The sequence below is a fragment of the Anomaloglossus baeobatrachus genome (assembly GCF_048569485.1).
Source record: "Anomaloglossus baeobatrachus isolate aAnoBae1 chromosome 5 unlocalized genomic scaffold, aAnoBae1.hap1 SUPER_5_unloc_25, whole genome shotgun sequence".
Taxonomy (NCBI): domain Eukaryota; kingdom Metazoa; phylum Chordata; class Amphibia; order Anura; family Aromobatidae; genus Anomaloglossus; species Anomaloglossus baeobatrachus.
Window position 1 is genome coordinate 495238 of NW_027441801.1, and position 19445 is coordinate 514682.

The following is a 19445-nucleotide window of genomic DNA, read 5'->3' on the forward strand; positions in this document are numbered from 1 at the left end:
TGTGTTTGGAGACTCCCTGAGGTGCCAAAACAGTGGAGCTCCCCCACATGTGACCCCATTTTGGAAACTGGACCCCCATGGCATAGAAAAAAAAATAGGGCGCACGCACAAATGTTCTGCAAAAAAGGGGGGGGGACTAGGTGGGATGGAAAAAAGAAGTCCTGTCCAAAGTCGAGTACGACTGCAAGACGATTGCTGATCAGGTACCTAATTGTACATGTTTTGTTATGTTTTTTTTTATTTGAGGTACACAAAAAAAGCAAAAACTAGAGCAACAATTACGTACCTGATCAGCCAATCACGTAGCTGATCAGCACTTGGCGGCAGGCAGGTGGGGGAGGAGGGGGGGAGAGGGAGTGGGAGATGCGATTGGGGATAGTTAGAAAAGAGCCACGAACAATACTTACAGGATGGATCAGAACAGCGGCAGATTGGGGGCGGCAGATTGGGCGGCGGCAGATGAGGGGGCAGCGGCATATAAAGGGAGCATCTGTGAATGTGAGATGGCGGCGGCTGGGATAGGGTGGGGGCGGATGGGAGAGGGCGCAGTGGATGCAGGAGCAGCAGAGGATGGGGGGGATGGCAGGAAAGGGGAGTGGGAGGTGAGATTGGGGATAGTTACCCTACAGGATGGATCTAGGCAGCAGGATCACAGGAGATGAAGGAGGCAGCAGATCGGGGAGGGTGAGAGGTGGGAGAGGGAGCGCAGCGCAGATCACGGGGGAGACAGGTGAGTAGAGCACAGATCACGGGGGTGAGAGGTGAGGGAGCGCAGATCACGGGGGAGACAGGTGAGCGGAGCACAAATCACGGGGGTGAGAGGTGGAGGGAGAGCGGACAGCAGATCACGGGGGTGACAGGTGAGGGAGCACAGATCACGGGGGTGACAGGTGAGGGAGCACAGATCACGGGGGTGACAGGTGAGGGAGCACAGATCACAGCGGTGACAGGTGAGGGAGCACAGATCACGGGGGTGACAGGTGAGGGAGCACAGATCACGGGGGTGACAGGGGAGGGAGCGCACATCATGGGGGTGACAGGGGAGGGAGCGCACATCACGGGGGTGACAGGGGAGGGAGCACACATCACGGCGGTGACAGGTGTGGGAGCACACATCACGGCGGTGACAGGTGAGGGAGCACACATCACGGGGGTGACAGGAGAGGGAGCACACATCACGGGGGTGACAGGGGAGGGGGCGGGTAGCTGACCACGGGGGTGAGAGGTGGGGGGAGCGTGCAGCACATCACGTAGGGGAGGGGGCGAGCAGCACATCACGGAGGGGAGGGTGCGGGCACCGATCACGAGGGGGAGGGGCCGGGCAGTAGATCGGAGGGAGCGGTGGCACTATGACAGATGGAGGAGGACAGGGATCGCGCAGCACATCACGGAGGTGAGGGGGTGGGCACCGATCACAAGGGGTGAGGGGCCGGGCAGCAGATCGGGGGGAGCGGTGGCACTGTGGCAGATGGAGGGCGGCGGCGGCAGCGGATCGGGAGGTGTGGGGGTGAGGGTGCGGGCAGCAGATACGAGGGGTGGGGGTGCAGGCAGGAGATCGGGGAGACAGGTGGCAGATCGCGGAGGGCAGTGGCGGCGGATCGGGAGGCGTTTCGCCAGTTTCATACAGTGCAATGGCAGCGCGGCAACTTCCGGGTCCCATGCTCCGGTCTCATAACAGCATGGGATAACTGAAGTGAGCACTAATATATATATTATGAGTGCAAGCCAAAAAATACATACTATACAAAGGATAAGGCTGCACATCAAACATAGATAATGGTATAATGCCTCAAGCATATGGAAAAATATTGGAATATACAATGAAAAATGCTACTTGCTAATTTGAACATGTGAATAATGAATTGCATACCTGCTATGAATATTAGGAAAAAGGAGATATTTAGCAATCGCATTGATCAATGTAACTGAGCCCCAAAGCCTCGTCAAGGCATATCTCTATATTGGGGTCCCTAGCTCTGTGACCCTAACTGTGTGTCATCTCATTGCAATTAAAAACTGCTGTGGGTGGAGAGGGGTAACTAAGGACTTTCTTATATAGGAGATGGAAAAAACATGGCCGAAAGGGGCGGAGCTGTGTTCACATTCAGAAAAAAAACTACATATAACTGAATAGGATAACTGAAGTGAGCACTAATATATATATTATGAGTGCAAGCCAAAAATACATACTATACAAAGGATAAGGCTGCACATCAAACATAGATAATGGTATAATGCCTCAAGCATATGGAAAAATATTGGAATATACAATGAAAAATGCTACTTGCTAATTTGAACATGTGAATAATGAATTGCATACCTGCTATGAATATTAGGAAAAAGGAGATATTTAGCAATCGCATTGATCAATGTAACTGAGCCCCAAAGCCTCGTCAAGGCATATCTCTATATTGGGGTCCCTAGCTCTGTGACCCTAACTGTGTGTCATCTCATTGCAATTAAAAACTGCTGTGGGTGGAGAGGGGTAACTAAGGACTGTCTTATATAGGAGATGGAAAAAACATGGCCGAAAGGGGCGGAGCTGTGTTCACATTCAGAAAAAAAACTACATATAACTGAATAGGATAACTGAAGTGAGCACTAATATATATATTATGAGTGCAAGCCAAAAAATACATACTATACAAAGGATAAGGCTGCACATCAAACATAGATAATAGTATAATGCCTCAAGCATATGGAAAAATATTGGAATATACAATGAAAAATGCTACTTGCTAATTTGAACATGTGAATAATGAATTGCATACCTGCTATGAATATTAGGAATAATTCATGGCAGGTATGCTTTGGGGCTCAGTTACATTGATCAATGCGATTGCTAAATATCTCCTTTTTCCTAATATTCATAGCAGGTATGCAATTCATTATTCACATGTTCAAATTAGCAAGTAGCATTTTTCATTGTATATTCCAATATTTTTCCATATGCTTGAGGCATTATACCATTATCTATGTTTGATGTGCAGCCTTATCCTTTGTATATCATAACAGCATGGGACCGGAGCTTGTCGCCCTGCCATTGCACTGTGTACACTCACTGTGCTCAGTGTGCTGGCGTGCTGCAGGGACGACAAGTGAAGCTGATGGGGGCGGTCACCGGCAACAGTTCCACTGTGATTGGAGAAATCGGTCACAAGGCCGATCTCTCCAATCAGAGCTACTGGAGCTGGGGGAGGGTGATCCAGTAAGGTCACCCAGCTCCAGCCAATGGCCAGTGCTACAGCTGCACTGGCCAGGGCTGGATTTCAATGTTTCAGTCATTTTAAATGGCTGGAATTTTGTTTAAAAGAACAGAAAGTCCTCAGTGGTTGATACCTTTTAATGGCGTTTAATTGCCATTAAAAGGTATCAACCACTGAGGAATTTCTGTTCTTTTAAACTAAATTTTTTTTATCTCTACTGGCTAACACGGTACAAAGATATATTTTACTTGTATTTAAATGGCTGGAACATTACAGTGGCTGTGATTGGTTGAGCGGCGTTCGTCAGCCAATCACAGCCTCCGTAGGTCCGGGGAGGAGGCACCACCCCTCCTGAGGTCAGGAACAGGTCCCCTCCTCCCCGAATCTGCGGTTTATGTTAACATATTGCAGTCACCGGAGGCTCCGGTGCCGCGATTCCGCCATGACGGAAAGATCCGTCCTTGGTCGTTAAGGCCCATGTTAGGTTGACCTAACGGTCACAGCTATTGCCAGCGATGTCCGAATGCAGAGAGGGTACCGGTGACCCCCCTCTGTCCCCCCTTTAGCCTTCAATGAAAACAGGCAGACACCGTTATACACGTAAGGCTAGGAGACGTGCGGCTCCGAATAGAAAGTGTATTAGTATTGTTTACATTACAAAGTTATACAAAGTTGATTAGGGCGTAACTATGCAACATACATATTCATTAATCTACATTCATTAAGGCGTGGATTGCATATTCCCAGCAAGACAAAATTAATATAATGACTTATACTCCCATAACAATCTATGACGTTTCTTTTTCCATAACAAGAATGTTTTTCAGTCGTCTCTAAGTCAAAACATTCTGCATCCTTGAAGTTGGTCTCATAGTTTATTACGCAAATAAGTCTGGTTCGGTCTTGCCAGGGAGAATGAATTTCTATTATTTTCTAAGTCAGTGAAAAAGGTTAACTCTTTCCTCACAATCCCCCCTATTGGCGTGATTGATGGACAGGGGGCCATCGAGAAGCTTTGGACTATAGAGAAAGCAGGCTAGCCTCCAGATACTTTCTGAGCCGCGGGTTTGCTCAGGGAGTGTCGTCTCACATCCGTCACCCAGGACTGCCTGCATGCCTCTCGATAGGAGTCTCATCATGATACGCCAAGGTGATTTCTAGAGGAAAGAGTAGAGAAGAGAAAAAAGGCATATTAGTGATTTCATACGGGTGCTGAATAATCATTGTATCTACATTGTTTCAAGCAGCGGGAAAACAAAGCCATTAGCAACTTGAACACTACATAAGCAACTAGTAAACAGAGTAACACTTGGAACACTGATAGTCTGTTGTAACAGCCTCCCCATTGAAACACTTCGTTTATTGGGACTGGTATGGCTAAGTATCGCATGGAAGAGGCTGTCACAGGTGCGTGTGTACATATCCAGCAGTCTGTGATCTCAAGTTTTTCAGCTAACACTTCATGATGGGTCTCAAATGAATTCTGCCGTGGTGTAGAAGGCCCCAAAAAGGGAGTACACATAGAAATACTTATCAGCAGTATTAGGCCTTCTTGCAGTGGCTGGCATGGACCCATGTCGATCTCCCCTCAAGTTTGACGGAGGTTGGAGTGGTCAGCTGGACAGTCAAAGGCCCTTCGAATCGTGGCTCAAGGGTCTTTTTCACGTGCTTCTTTAGGTAGACCCGGTCACCAGGCTTTAGAGAGTGGGTTCCTGGAACGGCATCAGGATCAGGTAGAGAAGAGTAGACCCTTTGGTGGGTTTCAGTTAGTCTCTTCTGCAGGGAAACAACATAAGACGTTAGGCTATCACATTGCAGGTGTAACTCCTGTGGGAAGTAGCATCCTAATCTGGGTGCACTACCAAAGAGTATTTCAAAGGGAGAGAGCCTGTGCTTTCCCTGCGGGGTAGTCCTTATAGAGTAAAGAGCTATGGGGAGACATTCTGTCCATGGTCTACCAGTCTCCTCCACTGCCTTGGCTCTAATTTGAGCTTTAGAGTTCCATTTAACCTTTCCACTTTCCCTGATGACTGTGGGTGGTAAGGCGTGTGTAAGGCTGACTGAATGCCTAACAGGGCACAGGTGTTCTGGAAAACTTGTCCAGTGAAATGAGTACCTCGGTCTGACTCTATGACTTCAGGGAGTCCAAACCGAGGCACCAGATCACAGGCCAATTTCTTTGCTGTAATTCGGGCCGTGGCTCAGCTTACAGGATAGGCCTCTGGCCGTCCTGAGAAGAGGTCTACACAGACAAGTACAAACTCGTAGATGCCATGTTTTGGCAACTGTATATAGTCTATTTGTACTCTTTGAAATGGGGCAAACGTCTTTGGCATGTGTCTTTGCGGGGTTTTAGTTAGCTGGCCTGGATTGTGTTGTTGACAGATGTGATAAGCTTTTATTCTCTGGGAGGTGTATTGTCTGAAGTCCGGGGCTACCCAATATGGTTGCATCTGGTTCATGATTGAGTTTGCGCTACCATGTGTGGGATAGTGGAGTACTTGGAAAATGGCAGGGAACCAACTGCGTGGCAGGACGGGAAGTCCGTTTAGGCGCCAAATCCCCTCCACCTTTTCTGCCCCCTTGGCCTGAACATTCTTTGTGCAATCATACAGCGGTTGCATGAGTAGTGACGCATTGGGAATCCACCGTCTGCATTTATCTCTGCTTGCTTTGCATCCTACTTCTGCTAGAAAGGTAAGCATTCCTCTTCACTAGGGCAGCACAGTAGTAAATCATCCACGTACTGGTAGATGTACTGCGGGAGGTAGAGGGAGGGGGGATTGTCTCAGCTGCGGTGGCGTAATTCCAGGTTTGACTGAAACTTTTACTGTGGGCACGGGTAGTGTGCCGAGGTCAGTTTTTGATGTGGACCAGAGTTTTGCAGGAACTTGTAGAAGTATTGGATCCGTGTTTACTTTACGTGTAACATCAGATTCTGGTTGATCTTCTATCATCTGGAGAGTGCACAGGATTTCTTCTGGGATATCTTCTGGAATTTGCAGGATAGCAGATCCATCTTCATTGTAGACAATCTGAGCTTGTAGTCTTGATAGTAGATCTTCTCCCACTAGGGCATCTCCACCCAGGGGGGACACTAAGAATTTAGACACGAACATGTGTGGTCCCAGTTTCACCTTCAGTGGATGTGTTATTGGGATTATCTGGGCTTGTCCATCAAATCCGGATACTACAGTAGCTTCAGATGAGATGGATCCTTCAGGCACTAGGTTCCTGGGGTTCAGGAGCGTGAGGCTCCTGAGTCCACCAAAGCTCTTATTTCCTTGTTGCCAATGTGAAGGGTGACGTGTATAAATGGACCTCTGGCATCCCTATCCCGTGCTGCCGTGCTATCCCGTGCTGCCGCAAGTCAGGCAGTCTTCTCCTCCTGACTCTCGGGTTGGTTTTGAGTGTCCCTCTTCTTCTTTCTACAGTCTCTGATCACATGTCCTCTGATCCCACAATAGTAGCAGGTCGGTGCCTTCCTTCTTGTACCTTCTGGCTGACCGTCCACTGCTGCTATGACAACTTTCTTGTTGCTCCTTTTATCCTTTGCGTCGGTTTCTAAGCCACTTGCTTTGTTGACTAGAAGATGTATGTCTTCATGTTTCTCCATTCTGGGCAGCACGCTTTCAATCTTTCTGCCAGAGGTCCATGTATTCCATCCATGAAGGATCTTACCATCAGGCGACGTATCACACCCGCTTGTAAGTCCAGCCCTTCATCTGCGAATGACTGCATCAATCTGTAGTAAAATGAGCTGACATTCTCCACAGGACCTTGATGCACTGGTCCCATTGTGCCCTTAGTTCTTTGCTCCTGGGCGCAGAAGAGATTGAGTCTTATCATGAAGTCTTGGCCCGATTCCACATTACGGGTATCGTCCGGAACATGTCCTGTCAGGTGGGCAGTGAGTTTGGCATACAGTTCGGGAGACATTTTAACTCTACACAAACCTTCCATGTCCAACCAAGTGCTTCTGTAGGAGACCTGTATTTGGTTCAGGTAACGTGAAAAACTGACTGGGTTTCTAGTCGGGTCTGGAGCATTTTGCAGGAAAGCCATCTGCTCGGCTGGAGTCCAGGGTACGTAGTCATCATACGTACGAGGAACTGCATCTCTGGGAGCATCTGGGTTTTGTGAATTAACAGGTGGTCTTATCAGGACTCTTCTTTCCACTACGGGATAGAGAGGCACTGGTGCTGTGGCTTGTAGCTTGTGCTGTGGGGCTCCACAGGCTAAGCATGTTTCACTCCAGTCCGGATTTTGTTGGCCACAGTTTGTGCAGGTCCATTCCGGGGATACTGCTATTTTTGAAGCTGTTCCAGGAGTAGCTGACAGGTACGGAGGAAGCTGCTGTTCCTTATTAGCCTTCTTCCCAGCTTCTTCCCATGTGTCTGATTCTTCATGATATATCCAACCTTGATCGTGGGCTGTTTTTGCCATGTCAGAAAGAGTTCTGACCAGTTTAGTCCATGATTTATCTGCTATCACTCCTGCTCTAGTAGCTGTTATTGTGTCCCATTTGTTGGGGTCCAATTGATCCTTCCCCTTCAATCCAAATGTCTTAAAAACTTCCTTGGACTGACTGGCTGTTCTTTTGCCATGATAACACGTAATGAGATGTTGCAGGGTGCATCCAGCTCTTCTGTCTTTTGATATTCCTTGCCCCATTCTTCTTCTTCTATCTTCTTCAGCTTTTAGACCCTTGAACGTCCTTTGGACTAAACCTACCTATCCTGGAGATACTCAGAGACTAACTCCTTTTGTATTCCTACCTAAGGTGAGGTCTAGAACCACCTTTCCTGGAGATACTCAGAGACTAATTCTTGATCTGTATTCCTACTGAAAGGTGGTGTCCTAACTTCAGAGGGGGCTGAGAATGTTGAATGGCGCTGGGTTGCCCTTCTTGTACCACAGGTACACTCTATATCCGATAGCAATGGCAAACAGGGCTATTCCCACTAACACTAGGGCAGTGAATATCACATCCATGGGACAGAGCAGGTACACTATTCCCTTTCAACAGTCACTGATGTATGGGATCTATGACATGCCAACAAGGACAACAGCACAGAAGCAAAGCGCAGGAGAGCAGACCCGCGACACACGGAGAGGCAGAGAAACACAGAGAAACAAACAAGCAAACAACCAAACAAGGCACAGAAAACATCAGCTGGCAAGGCTCTCTCAGAGTTCAGTAGAAACCCGCCAATAACCCAGTATCTACTCACAGTGTACCATTTTGCGCGTTGAGGAGAGGGGAGATCAGATGTGGGGAGCATAAAGAGAAGAATAAGGTTCAACTCTTACCTGGCCAGGTGTTTCTGGTCCCCACGTCTGGTCCACTCCTCCTCTGAATGGCAAGACAGTCCACTGCGTCCTGGGATTACAAACACGGGTCCCTGCTTTTCGGGCGCCAGATAATGTTAGGTTGACCTAACGGTCACAGCTATTGCCAGCGATGTCCGAATGCAGAGAGGGTACCGGTGACCCCCCTCTTTCCCCCCTTTAGCCTTCAATGAAATCAGGCAGACACCGTTATAAACGTAAGGCTAGGAGACGTGCGGCTCCGAATAGAAAGTGTATTGGTATTGTTTACATTACAAAGTTATACAAAGTTGATTAGGGCGTAACTATGCAACATACATATTCATTAATCTACATTCATTAAGGCGTGGATTGCATATTCCCAGCAAGAGAAATTAATATAATGACTTATACTCCCATAACAATCTATGACGTTTCTTTTTCCATAACAAGAATGTTTTTCAGTCGTCTCTAAGTCAAAACATTCTGCGTCCTTGAGGTTGGTCTCATAGTTTATTACGCAAATAAGTCTGGTTCGGTCTTGCCAGGGAGAATGAATTTCTATTATTTTCTAAGTCAGTGAAAAAGGTTAACTCTTTCCTCACACCCAGGGCACAAGGACGGATCTTTCCGTCCATGGTCGTGAAGGGGTTAATAGGGGTGCCCAAACTTTGTCATATGACTGTATAAGCAAACATCATTCACAAAGAAATGCAAGACTGGAAATTTGTGGACATACATAAAATTCATTAGAATAAATTACATTTATCATTTTTTTACAAAACATTTTTAGGTATATAAGAAATGAACAGTTCATCGGATGTCAAAAATTGTTATAAATTCTGTTTTTGTATTTTCTGGTGAGGATCCATGATTGCTTCAAATAGTCCATAATAATTATGATGTACAGTTCATATTGTTGAGGAAGTACGGGAGGAAGATTAAATTGTTGTCAGAAATTCAGTCTTTCCAGAAGTCCTCCGAGACTCAGCGTGATAAAAATGTTCAAATCACCATGAATGAATGTGAACAGAGTCCTGCAGCAATTAATCATGAGATTGTTTTTAAGATTTAGAACAACTAATGCACCTTTCATAATACATTTCTGTGGAATACAAGAATTACTGATTATAAGCAAGATCAAATTAGTAATCACTATTATGAAGTAAACCTACTGTATTAGGTTATTCCAATTGATTCAGATTCACTATGGGTAAGATTATGCATTTACTTCACATTCAAACATGTTATCATGGTGATTAGGAACATGACACCTGGACAGTTTGTGCTATGGCCAGATTCACTGAGACAGCTTCAAAGTGAAACATAGTATCTCATTTGAAATTCAAACAACATGGAGCTCTGATAGGTTCAAACTTAGGGGTACTTCTCACATAGCGAGATCGCTAGCGAGATCGCTGCTGAGTCACGGTTTTTGTGACGCACCAGTGACCTTATTAGCGATCTCGCTGTGTGTGACACTGAGCAGCGACCTGGCCCCTGCTGTGAGATCACTGATCATTCCACACAGCTCTGGTTCATTTTTTGCTCGTTGCTCTCCCGCTGTGAAGCACACATCGCTGTGTTTGACAGCGAGAGAGCAAGGATCTGAATGTGCAGGGAGCTTCTGACAGCTGCGGACGCTGGTAACCAAGGTAAACATCAAGGTAACCAAGTCCCGATTGAAGGCAACAGCCCGACGGTGAAGGGGAGACACCGCCACCGCCAGGGCACCAGTTTCCCAGGGCCAGCGCCTGCGGGCAAAGTAGGGCTCCTTCGGCCCAGCTTGAAGCCGAGGAGTGGGTAACCGGTGGGGACCCATCGCTACCAAAGAGACTTTCATAGGTGCAGGGAAGAGACCGTCACCGCTAACTGCAGGGAACATCCGCACCGTGAACCGTCCGAGGGACCCGTCCAACCAGCCGTTTGTTTACCGAGAACTGTGTCGTGTTTACTGGCTGAGTGAGTACCTCCGTGCCGTGCGGCACAGCGCTGCCCCTGCGTCCCTGCACCTCCATAGGCCCCATACCCGCCTGACCACCATTCCAATCCCATCACCGGGCCCCGGGAGCACCAACACCCCTACCCACGGAGGGGCACATCAACAACTGGCTGCTCCATACCATCACTCCCGGGCTCCCCATACAGAGCAGCGGTGGTGTTAACAAATCACCACAACCGTGGGTGGCGTCACGGACAATAAACTATCCCAAAACAACCAATCCCCTTTTCACTCACGGGCGAGGAGCGCCGCTCGAGTCCCCGGGATCCGGCCCATCGCTCGAGCCACCGAGCAGTGGAAGGCCGCAGCAGCCGCGGCAGCCGGACCCGAGCAGTAGGGAGAGCGCGGTGTCCCCTCCTCCGCCCGCGACATGTCCGCACTTTGCTTTTTTACCTGCTTTTCCACTGCTTTTTCAACTGCAGCGTTTTCATGCCAAAATGCTTGCGTTCTGCTTTTCAAGCAAAGTCAATGGGACATTGAGCTTTCTTGTGCGCACTTTGCTGTTCAAAACGCTGCATTTAATTTGCATAAATTTGGCCAAAAACTCAGCGTTTAAAGAAGCAACATGTCAATTGTTTTTGCCATTTTGGCTGCGTTTCCCATCCATTCAATTTAATACAAAAATGCGTTTCTAAAAGCATCGGAAAAGCACTAAAAACTCATGAAAACCGCAAGGTGCGCATAGGCTACTTTCTTTGCGTTTTACATGCATTTTTAAAGCCAAAAGCATTGTTCTTTCTGCCAGAGGATGCTTTTTGAACTGCAACTACCTCAACGCAAAGTGCGGACACAGCCTAATAGTGCAGCATGATGTCTCGTCTGAGATTCAAGCCTTGGGGAACTCTGGTGTTTAAATGAAAGATCCACCATGCTTCTCTGTTTCTCAAATCATTCAAACTGAAACTGTGGCTGGGTTTTTTTTTAAGTTTTTCAATCGCAAATGCTGAAAAAAATTCAATCGTCCTATCATGTTCCTGAATAAAATGTTTGGAAGCCTGTGATGTATTTTTTACTGGATTGTATTTGACAATGTCATGAAGATGTTCCTTAATTCTAGTGCAGAGCGTTTTGTATTGCCAACATATTTGAGATTGCATTTAGTGCATTCTATGATGTATGTGACCCATCGAGTGTTACAATTCAGAAAGGAATTAATTTGATATTTTTTTATTATTTGTTGAATTAGTAAAAGATTTACAGTTTTTGGCCACTGTGCACATTTTGCAATTGTGCAAACCGCACCTGTAAAAACCCCCAGTGATAACCAATTGCCTTTAGGTTTGGAGGATCTAATAGCGCTAGGTGAAAGGATGTTAGCCAATGTAGTTGCTTTCTTGTACACTACTTTGTAGTTGTTATGTAAAATGTTGTTTAAAATATCATCCTTTCACTAACGCTATTAGATCCTCCAAACCTCAGGGTATGACCGCACTTTGCGTTGTTCAAAACGCACCCTCTTGCATTAATTGATTTAGCCAAAGTTGCCTTTTTCAGAAATTTAGTGCTAAAAACGCATGCGTATTTCCCGCGTTTAAGATGCGTTTTCAGCGCTTTTTACATGCTTTTTCCCTTGCGTTTTGACAGATGCGTTTTGAACATCAAGACACTGCTAAATAAAGTTTAAACAGTCAAACAAAATGAAAAAAGAGAAAAAAAAGCAAAACAGATATATTTTTGGAATTAATAAAGAAAATAGTTATATTTCATGAAATTATAGCGGTTTTATAATATTTATTGTTAAAATAGCAATAAAATCATAATTTTCATTAATTTAATTGTCGGACTATGTGTGTGTGTAAAGGGACATATTAATCCATTAATTTGATGTCAGAAAAGCATGCGTTTTTGAAGTAAAAAATGCAGTGTTTCTGCAGCTAAAAAGCAGGTAAAACGCTGCAATTTTGATATTTGTTGCTTTTTGCTACTTCTCATTGACTTAAATGTTAGCAAAACGCACCCAAAATGGCAAAAACAATTGACATGCTGCTTCTTTGAACGCATGTTTTTTGCCACAAATTATGCAAATTAAATGCAGCGTTTTGAAACGGAAAGTGCGGTTAGGAAATCTTCATTTTCCATAGACTATCATGGAAAATCAAAACGCAGGCCATTTGGCATGAAAAAGGTGCAGTTCAAAACGGACCTAAAAAGCACCTAAAACGCAAAGTGCAGTCATACCCTAAAGGCAATTGGTTATCACTGGGGGGTTTTTAAAGGTGCAGTTTGCACCATTGCAAAATGTGCACAGTGGCCAAAAACTGTAAATCTTTTACTAATGCAACAAATAATAAAAAATATCAAATGAATTCCTTTCTGAATTGTAACACTCGATGGGTCACATACATCATAGAATGCACTAAATGCATCTTAAATATGTTGGCAGCACAAAACGCTCTGCACTAGAATTAAGGAAAATCTTCATGACTTTGTCAAATACAATCCAGAAAAAATACATCACAGGCTTCCAAACATTTTATTCAGGAACATGATAGGATGATTGAATTTTTTCAGCATTTGTGATTGAAAAACTTAAAAAAAAAAACCCCAGCCACAGTTTCAGTTTGAATGATTTGAGAAACAGAGAAGCATGGTGGATCTTTCAATTAAACACCAGAGTTCCCCAAGGCTTGACTCTCAGACGAGACATCATGCTGCACTGTTAGAGCCGATGGTGTGAACTGTGCTACATTACAGGTTGTTACTGTGCTGCGCTTCTGATGACAGTGACAATCTGCTCAATATGCTGTGAAAATTGTTCCTTTTAGTTAACTTAAAATAATCCCCAATATAAATGAAAGTATTACTAATGATTGTAACAATTTCCATATAATAGATTGCACTCACATACTCATTTATAATGATAACATGCTTCTGAATTTTTCCGGGTTTATTTACTGAAAGTGTGTCTGAAATTTAATTTCTATGTTGTTACAATTTAGTGTGAACCCACCGGAGCTCCGTGGTGTCTGAATTTCAAATGAGATACCGTAGTTTTCGCTTTATAAGACGCACTTTTCCTCCTAAACATTTGGGAGGAAAATGGGGGGTGCGTCTTATATAGCGGTACCTGGGGGGGTCCTGTCTGAGGCGATCGGGCGGCCGAGTGCCTGTGGCTGCATGCAAGCGGCCGGGTACCTGTGCTTGCGTGCGGTGGTAGCCGGGTACCTGTGGCTGTGTGCGGGCGGCAGCCGTGAGCTGTGTGGGGTCAGCAGCCGGGTACCTGTGATTGCGTGCAGTGGCAGCCGGGTACCCATGACTGTGTGCGGGCGGCAGCCGGGTGCTGTGTGGGGTCGGCAGCCGGGTACCTGTGCTTGCGTGCAGTGGCAGCCGGGTACCCATGGCTGTGTGCGGGCAGCAGCCGGGTGCTGTGTGGGGTCGGCAGCCGGATACCTGTGCTTGCGTGCAGTGGCAGCTGGGTACCCGTGGCTGTGTGCGGGCGGCAGCTGGGTGCTGTTTGCGGGCGCCAGTCGGGTGCCCGTGCAGGCGGCAGCCGCCCTCACACAGGCACCCGGCTGCTGCCCTCACACAGGCACCCGGCTCTCGCCCGCACACAGCCACGGGTACCCGGCTGCCACCGCACGCAAGCACAGGTACCCGGCGGCTTGCACGCAGGGTGGGCGGGCAGCCTGCTGGCTGCCACTCTGTGCGTGCGGGGCAGGCGGCTGTGCAGCAAGTTACCAGTTGTCCACGGTCCCACTTTCAAATGATGGCGCCGGTAGAGCTCTTGGATGAGAGCTCCATCTGCGCATGCGTCGCTCCAGGCGCCATTACTTGAATCGGGACCGCGGACACACTCGGAAAACACCGCATCCGTCTGCTCCACCACTGAGCAGTCGCCGCCGCTCCCACCACTGAGCCGTCACCGCCGCTGCCACTATGACGCCCTGGGCAAGCCAGGGGTCACAGGTCATAACACCACCACACCCTACACCCCAGATAGGAACACCAAGGCTAACCAAAAATCCTTGTTGCCTTCCTCCAGGGGCTGATGTCCACACCAGGGAGTGGGCCAGGCGGTTGGCTCCACCCACCGAGGAGTTCACAGCCCTGGAGGCAGGGAAACCAGTCAGTCGAGTTAGGGAAGTGAAAGTAGAAGGAAGTAGAGTGGTGGAGGAGCAAAGGAGAGGAGCTGAAGTAAGGGAATGTGTCAGTTAAGACAGCCTGAAGCTGGTCCGGGTGTGTGCCCCGGACTGAGAGACAGCAAGGTCAGCAGACGGCGGTGACTGTCTGCAGGAGAGGCTGTTTGGAGGTTGCCGAAAGGACCGCGGACGGGTGGTGGCCCGGCGGTACCGGAGCGGTATACGAAGAACAGTCAGCACCAGTGGCAGGGGCCTTTTGGATCCCGTCAAGGTTAGGAGTCGCCGTGAATTTGCCAAATCCGTTAGTGAAGGGGACCTCTGGGTCTCCCAACAAGCAAGTCCCGATTGAAGGCAACAGTCCAACCGTTACAGAGAGACACTGCCACCGGCAGGGCACCAGTTTCTCAGGGCCAGTGCCTGCGGGCAAAGTAGGGCTCCTCCGGCCCATATCCAAGCCGGGGAGCGGGTTACCAGTGGGAACCCATCGAAACCATCATCATCTTAGGTGCAGGAAAAGGGACCGTCACCGTCAACTACTGGGGAAAAGCAAGTGCAGCCGTCCGTGGGAACCGTCTTTCCAGCCGTGTGTTTTACCGAGAACTGTGTCATCGTCTCAGGCTGAGTGAGTACCACAGTGCCGTGCGGCACAGCGCTGCCCCCGCGTCCCTGCACCCCACCAAGCCCTGCATCACCCACCTCATCACTGGGCCCCGGGACAACCAACCCCCTACCCACGGAGGGGAGGACTAACATCTAGCTGCTCCATACCATCACTCCCGGGATCCCCATACAGAGCAGCGGTGGTGTCAACAAATCACCACAACCGTGGGTGGCGTCACGGACAATAAACTATCCCAAAAAACAATCCCCTTTCACTCACGGGCGAGGAGCGCCGCTCGAGTCCCCGGGATCCGGCCCATCGCTCGAGCCACCGAGCAGCGGCAGGCCGCAGCAGCCGCAGTGCCAGCCGGACCCGAGCAGAGGGAGAGCGCGGCGTCCCCTCCTCCGCCCGCGACACCACCACTGAACCGGGACCGCGGACACTCACTGCACCGGCCTGCTGCACGGCTCACCCGCCGCCACCACGGACCCCACGGCTCCTGCCACCACGGACGCCACCGCACCTGCAACCACGGACCCCGCTGCCACTGACCAGCACAACCTGTGCCTCCTGTGACCCCGCTTCACCACCACTGCTGCCCCCTCCAGTAAGAAAACATCGGAGTATAAGACGGACCCCATTTTTCTTTTTTTTTACCTTTTTTTGTCTAAATTCGGGGTGCGTCTTATAATCCGGTGCATCTTATAAAGTGGAAAATACGGTACTATGTTTCACTTTGAAGCTGTCTCAGTGAATCTGGCCATAGCGCAAACTGTCCAGGTGTCATGTTCCTAATCACCATGATAAGGCTACTTTCACACTTGGGTTGAATGGCATCCGTTGCATTGCGTTGTGTGACAGATGCAACGGATGTGTTGCATTTAGTGGCACAACGGATGCAATGGATCATACAAAACAACGGAATTTTTATTTATTTATTTTTTTTCTTCTTTCGTTTTACCGGCGGCAGACTATTGTGAACGATCAGCTGATCGCTCACAGCAGCTGGTCGCCGGGTGATCAGCTGTTCGTTCGGTCGCCAAGAATGTGTGAGGGGGGGGAAGTGCAGAGGCGGAGTGCGGGGTTTGTGGAGTCGAGCGGGACCATGGCACTGAGGACGTCAGTGCAGCGAGGAATGCAAGGCTGGGGACAGGTGAGTGTGTGTGTGTGTGTGTGTGTGTGTGTGCGTGCGTGTGTACATGTGGAGTGAAGTGCGGGAGGGGGCAGAGCTGAGCGGGAAGTGTCGGGCTTCCTGCACCCGTAGCCAGGGTAAATATCAGGTAACTAGGGAAAGCGCATTGCTTAGTAACCCAATATTTACCCTGGTTACGAGTGCAGGGAGCCAGAGAGAGCATGTGCAGCGAAATCCTACGGATTGCGCTCCTCAAAAAATGGTACATGCAGCGTTCCCTGCGCCCGACGCAGCGTCAAAATAACGACGCTGCGTTGTGCAGCGGATGCAACGCAAGACCATCCGTTGCTATCCGTAGCTAATAGAAATCTATGAGGAATATAACGGTTTCCTGCAACGGTTACCGTAATTCCTCAAGGCTGCGGATAGCAACGGAAGCCGTCCAACGCAAGTGTGAAAGTAGCCTAACATGTTTGAATGTGAAGTAAATGCAAAATCTTACCCATAGTGAATCTGAATCAATTGGAATAACCTAATACAATATGTTTACTTCATAATAGTGATTACTAATTTGATCTTGCTTATAATCAGTAATTCTTGTATTCCACAGAAATGTATTATGAAAGGTGCATTAGTCGTTCTAAATCATAAAAACGATCTCATGATTAATTGCTGCAGGGCCCTGTTCACATTCATTCATGGTGATTTGAACATTTTTATCACGCTGAGTCTCGGAGGACTTCTGGAAAGACTGAATTTCTGACAACAATTTAATCTTCTTCCCGTGCTTCCTCAATAATATGAACGGTACATCATAATTATTATGGACTATTTGAACCAATCATGGATCCTCACCAGAAAATCCAAAAACAGAATTTATAACAATTTTTGACATCTGATGAACTGTTCATTTCTTATATACCTAAAAATGTTTTGTAAAAAAATGATAAATGTAATTTATTCTAATGAATTTTATGTATGTCCACAAATTTCCAGTCTTGCATTTCTTGTGAATGATGTTTGCTTATATATGTATGTTTTCCACCACTATGTATCATATTGATATTATATTTATGAAACCCCTTATAATTGCTCTATATCTTACATGCATAATTAGATTATTTTACCTACAAATAATAATGATTAATTAAAGCACCAATTATAAAAAACATGAATCTCTTGATACTAATTTTTTTTATAAAATTTATCTGAAATTATATATATAGAATAAGTTAGAACAAGTCTCACATGAGCTCCCAGTTATTTTGATTAATTGGGATTTATAGTAAAAAGAGCATTATACGTGGTCTCAATAATATATTCTGATCTTATATGTTTTTTTACTAATTCACTTTTTGTATAATGCAAACATTCCTTGCTGACACCTATGTTCCCATTTCCACTTAATTCCCCCAGATGGAGAGGGGAGTATATAGTGGAATCGATAACATTCACTAGATCTTATGATTAAGGGCGTCAAGCCAGAAACGCGTTAACGTCTCTGTGCATTGTCAGTACTGCACTGAATAAATCAGCACTCAGCTGGATTATCTCCTTCATTTATCGTAATCCCTTAGTGTATGGGGTTGGAGAGAATATTCTGAGCTTCCTTATCTAGTCTTCCATGTTTTGGATGACTATACCATCCCCCTTGTCGGCTCTATTTAGGTTATTTTGGGTAGTTGGGAGTGTAATATTTCTGATTTTATTGAAGTATTCAAGCACCAAGTCGAGGAAAGTGTTCAAAAAATGGCCTTTCTAGGGGATAAAAGCTTCATTTTCAGAAAACATCAGTATGTGGTCCTGTGTCATATAGAAATTATAAAATCCATAAAGACTCAAAAGACCCCTATGAAACTGACCCCCTCCTTTGGAAACAGGTAACTAAAGAGAATCCTCTAGCAGATGTGAGGCCAATTTCAACTTGAATGCATAAGAATGAAGAAAAGGACAGATTTATGACCAATAGAGATAAGAGCAGAAGTTGAACACAAAAATAGCAAAGAAATTCAAATACTTTGTTTCCCCTTATAGAAAATATGAATTGAGGTTTCATGAATGGCATCAATATAATAGATAAGAAAGCCATATTTTTGAATTTGTGATAAAGTAGAGAACGCAAAGCATCATTCAGCATCATTGGGAGATGGCCAGGTCCTGTAAAATGGATATTTGCCAGAGAGATTAAAATATCTATGTAATGTCTCCTATCTGTGAACAGATAAAATCATGAGAGGAAAGATGATGGTAATATGTGCCGCCTGGGATTTCCAGGGGCGAAGATATTGTAAAAGTTGGGAATGTTATAATTTTCAAAGACTTAAGGCTGCTTTACACGGTATGACCGATTGTGCGATTTCACAATCGATCGTACCCGCCCCCGTCCTTTTTGCGTCACGGGCAAATCGCTGCCCGTGTCGCACAAAGTTAGTAGCCCCCGTCACACATACTTACCTCTCGTGCGACCTCGCTGTGGGCGGCGAACGTCCACTTCCTGGAGTGGGAGGGACGTTCGGCGTCACAGCGACGTCACACGGCCGCCGGCCAATAGAAGCTGAGGGGCGGAGATGAGCGGGACGTAAACATCCCACCCACCTCCTTCCTTCCACATAGAGCCGGCGGCGGCCGCGGGAGGCAGGTGAGCTGCTCATCGTTCCCGTGGTGTCACACGGAGCGGCGTGTGCTACCACGGAAACGATGATCAACTAAATTAAACGATATTATGGAACCTAGCGAGCAGTACCCGACTCACGATTTGTGAGCGATACTGCGTCGCTAGGAGGTGTCACACAGGCCGGCATCGCCAGCGATGCCGGATGTGCGTCACAAAAACCGTGACCCCGACGATCTATCGCACGATAGATTGTCTGGTGTAAAGCAGCCTTTAGACACATCCTGTAGTTATGTAAAGTCCAGCCCTGTTATGAGTCACCAGAGGGGAAGTATGTGGGTGTAACTTGTGTTAATAAAAAGCTAATGCCAATTATGATCCTTCTTTAATGAATGGAACATTGCTGTTTAGGATTGTTCCATTGTAGGCCTTCCCTCCATAAATCTGAATCTATTTCTGTGATCCAGGTTCAATAATTTTCTTTCATTATTCCCTTTTATTTTA